Below are 3,048 nucleotides of genomic sequence, written 5' to 3' on the forward strand. Positions count from 1 at the left end.
AGCCCTAGATTGGTTCTGCCAAGGTTCCGCCTCGTGGCGGTGGAGTCTCGTCCCGAAAGATTTCTTATTATTTTTTCTCGGACGAAAGACTTCATATAGCAGAAGATGGGCACCGGAGGGCCAACAGGGGGCCCACGAGGCAAGGGGGCGTGCCTAAGGGGGTTGGGCGTGCCCCCACCCTCATGGCCAGGGTGTGGGCCCCCTCTAGTATTTTCTTTGCTTAGTATTTTTTATTATTTCCAAAAATAACTTCCGTGGAGTTTCAGGACTTTTGGAGTTGTGCAGAATAGGTCTCTAATATTTGCTCCTTTTCCAGCCCAGAATTCCAGCTGCCGGCATTCTCCCTCCTTATGTAAATCTTGTAAAATAAGAGAGAATAGGCATAAGTATTGTGACATAATGTGTAATAACAACCCATAATGCAATAAATATCGATATAAAAGCATGATGCAAAATGGACGTATCAACTACCCTAAGCTTAGACCTCGCTTGTCCTCAAGCGGAAGCCGATAACGATAAATATGTCCACATGTTTAGAGGTAGAGGTGTCGATAAAATAAAATACGGACATGAGGGCATCATTATCATTCTTAAAACATCAACATATATGGATAATGTCATATGATCTGTTATGCTCAAGTAATAATCTATTCGCAATGCAAAGTATGAATCAGAAACTTTATTGAGAACTAACAAACTATAATCTCAGTCATTGAAGCAATTGCAATTTACCATAACATCGGAAAGAGTCTATGTCAGAGCTTTTCAGCAAGCCCACATACTCAACTATCATGTAGTCTTTCACAATTGCTAACACTCATGCAATACCTGTGGTTACGGAGTTTTAATCGGACACGGAGAAAGATAGGGGCTTATAGTTTTGCATCCCAACATTTTACCTCTAGGGTAATGTCAACAATAATAGCTCATGCTAACTTACATCCAATTATATATATATATATATAGTAGCTCTATTCTAATCCCAGGATTAGAATAACTATTTGGATCACGGCGCGCCCTATATAGGGCCCGAAGAGGCGTTCCCGAACTCCTGAGAAAACCCACCCGACCGGTCAAAGAAAAAAACCCACCCCACCCACTTCCCACGACTCCCTCCACTACCCTTTCCCGATCCCATCTGCACACTCCTCACGGCATCGCGCCGCCGCCGATGAACTTCTCCCGATCCACCACCGCCGCCCTACATCCCGCCGGCGCGCCTAACTCCGGCCACCTACCGCCGCCGCCGACGAGCGGATCTAGCGCCGCGCCAGGTTCGGCCGCCCCTTCTTCCGCAGCGCGCTCCCGCCACCAGAGCGCCCCCGGCCCATGGGTCCCGCCGCCGATCTCCTCTTACAACCCCGCCGCCATCGTCCCCCGGATCCAGCTGCAACTCCGCCACACGCCTCGGATCCGGCTGCGGCGCCGCCCCCCACCGCAGGATCCAGCCGCCGCCCCAACCGCGAGATCCGTCCGCCGCCCCCATCCGGCCGCCGCGATGTCACCGTCCATCGCTCGATGGTGCGGTGCGACGCGCCCTTCCCTCCCCTGCGACGCGCCCTTCCCTCTCGTCCGGCGCGAACTTCCCTCTACGCCACCTCGACCTTCCCTCCCCTTCGGTGCAGCCTGCCCTCTGCTCCGGCGCGCCCTCCTACTCCTCCTCCACGTGCGGCATGAACCTGACCTTCGACCGCGAGCTCATCGGCCCGCCCATATACTTCGGCCTCATGGGCGACGGCCAGCCCATCGGACGCTATGACGACATGTGGCCGACTGGTGCGTCAAGGTAACTATAACTAAACTAAACACAGACATCATCTTTGAGTTTGGTCCGGCTGTACTGAACTTTTACTGAATAATTTACGTATGTGTGCAGGTGATCTGCGACCACCTTGGGCTAGGAGTCAAGAAGGGGCTGCCCTACATCTGGCACAGCAAGGCCAGCATCCCGTTCGTGAACCTGAAGGAGTACAAGGGCATCTTCTGGCAGGAGGACATCATCCCCTTCTTCTAGTTCACGAAGCTGACAAGGAATGCGACACCGTGTAGAAGTGCTACATCTCGCTCTCGCAGCAGGTCAAGGAGAAGCTCGGCAAGATCGACCCCTACTTCATCAAGCTCGCCGACGCCATGGTCATCTGGATCGAGGCCCGGGACATGCTCAACTCCAGGACTCCAAGGAGGCTGACGCCAACGGCAAGCTGAAGGGGAAGTAGATCGAGATCGAGGGAGAGAACCTTTTTTGCATTAGCATACTGAGTAGGCGGTGAGGCGGCGTATACCGGTTTCTTCAGTTCGTAGGTTCAATGCGTGCATCAGGTATTCAGGTTCAGGCTGTTGTGTACTACAAAACATTAGCTGGCTGTATGTGAGAAAACCATGTTGTTTCTTATTTTGTTTATGTGAGAAAACAAAAATGTATTTTAGAAGTTCATTTATTATTTCCCCAAAAGTTCATATATTACTACCTATATGTATTTTGACATTTCACAACAACTGACAAGAATTGCGGCTGGATAGAGCGGCAAAACGATGGTACGCCACTCAAGCAGTGCATCACCGACAGCCGCGTCGTCTCCTCGGCAGCAAAAAGCAGCTTAACTGAAGTTCAATTCGTACGCTACTAGTAGGTCAACTACAGCAGCAGCAGAGTTCTTAGCGTCTTCTTCCTAATTTCCCCATGTGAAATTCTATAAAAAGGAAGGAACAGTCTCCTTCTGGCTCAGCCATCGGTGATCCCGTTCGTGCTTCTCCTAAAGACCAAGTCGAACTTCACCAAAAACTAGAAAAAAGATGAGCACGTTCGTGCTTCTGCTGCAGACCAAGTCGAACTTCACCCAAAACTAGAAAAAAGATGAGCACGTTCGTGCTTCTCCTGCAGACCAAGTCGAACTTCACCAAAAACTAGAAAAAAGATGAGCACGGATGCCTGTCGATTTCCGTTGTGTTATCCTGTTGACCAAGCAATTCAAAAGGAGCAGGTGGTTTCGTTTGCCTAAAGTACAAACATAAAAACATTCAGTTTTCATTCTCTGCAGTTATTCCTCC

The 3,048-nt window shown here is 50.1% G+C and overlaps 1 pseudogene; it reads left to right on the forward strand.

Moving 5' to 3' along the window:
* The first annotated feature begins 569 nt into the window (after positions 1-569).
* LOC147978960 (UDP-arabinopyranose mutase 1-like) lies at positions 570-2,352 on the forward strand (annotated as a pseudogene).
* Positions 2,353-3,048: the final 696 nt, after the last annotated feature.

This window comes from Triticum urartu, chromosome 3A, assembly GCF_056163025.1.
Source record: "Triticum urartu cultivar PI428250 chromosome 3A, HENAU_Tu73, whole genome shotgun sequence".
Lineage (NCBI taxonomy): Eukaryota > Viridiplantae > Streptophyta > Magnoliopsida > Poales > Poaceae > Triticum > Triticum urartu.